The following is a 1,225-nucleotide window of genomic DNA, read 5'->3' as shown; positions in this document are numbered from 1 at the left end:
AGCAGGGTAGGTCCTATGAGGAAAGGTTGCGGGACCTGAACCTGTTCAGCCTTCAAAAGAGAAGGCTGAGGGGGGATCTTGTGGCCTGTTATAAACTGGTTAGGGGGGATCAGCAGGCGCTGGGGGAGTCCCTGTTCCCCCGAGCGCCGCAAGGAGTGACCAGGAACAACGGTCACAAGCTGGCGGAGGGAAGGTTTAAGTTGGACATCAGGAGGCGCTACTTCACGGTCAGGGCGGCTAGGTTCTGGAACCAGCTTCCAAGTGAGGTGGTGCAGGCTCCCACCCTGGGGGTTTTTAAGAGGAGGTTGGATGACCACCTTACTGGGGTCGTTTGATCCCAGTGCTCTTTCCTGCCATGGCAGGGGGTCGGACTAGATGATCTGCTCAGGTCCCTTCCGACCCTAGATACTATGAAACTATGAAATTCTTCCTTGTAACTAAATACAAATTACACAGTAAGAGAACCTTAAAGTGGATCCATTCTTTGAATAGAAGAAATAAAGCATAATCCTATGTGAGAGACAGAGGGAAAAAACCTGCCATGAAAGGAATAGTTTGAGACTGTGCAGAAAGTTTGTTCTCTAAGAAAGTCTTTAACTTTGATGTTAAACCCACCATTTGATTTTACAGTTTCCTCACACATGTAACAAGGCACATTTAATAACTTGTGACAATATGCATACAAAACCTGAGAAGACAGACACAAGATAGGCAAAGCTCACGTAGTTGAACCATGCACCCATTTAGGTAGAACAAATAGGCTGGTTGAGGATGATCTAACACTATCTGCTGGAGGCTGAATGCTACAGCTTACTAAAAGGTTCCATAGTAATAGAACAAATTCAAAGTCAGGATCTATTTTGGAAACTGATATAGAAAATAAAAAATGCCTCCTGGGTTGCATCAAAAGAATAATTAAGTGAAAATTATTTCCTAATATTGGCCAGTTATTTTTATAAGGACCTGTTATTGTTTATATTAGTAGAGAAAATGAAACACAGCTTGAAAATATTAAAACTTAAGAAAAAATTAGAATAAAACTAAATATACCATTTCTATTAGCTCTTTCTGTCAGGACAGGTTTTAGGTCAAGAACATTTTTTGTTGGTATTTTTAGAATGTAAAGATAAGCTCAGAGGACTCCTGGCTGTATTATTTTATGGCCTTCTGGCAGGCTCTTAATTTCCAACTAAACCAAAAGGAGCATATCAAGACAAATTGGAGA

The 1,225-nt window shown here is 41.4% G+C and overlaps 1 protein-coding gene across 1 annotated transcript in view; it reads right to left on the bottom strand.

The window, feature by feature from the left end:
• The window catches only part of LOC109289519 (transcription initiation factor TFIID subunit 4-like), a 315,986-nt gene that overhangs the window by 174,709 nt on the left and 140,052 nt on the right, over positions 1 to 1,225 (bottom strand). The gene's annotated exons all lie outside the window — the stretch shown is intronic.

This window comes from Gavialis gangeticus, unplaced genomic scaffold, assembly GCF_001723915.1.
Source record: "Gavialis gangeticus isolate Ggan-Ray unplaced genomic scaffold, GavGan_comp1, whole genome shotgun sequence".
Classification (NCBI taxonomy): domain Eukaryota; kingdom Metazoa; phylum Chordata; order Crocodylia; family Gavialidae; genus Gavialis; species Gavialis gangeticus.
The sequence above is the reverse complement of the archived record's forward strand: the minus strand, read 5'-3'. Positions and strand labels throughout refer to the sequence as shown.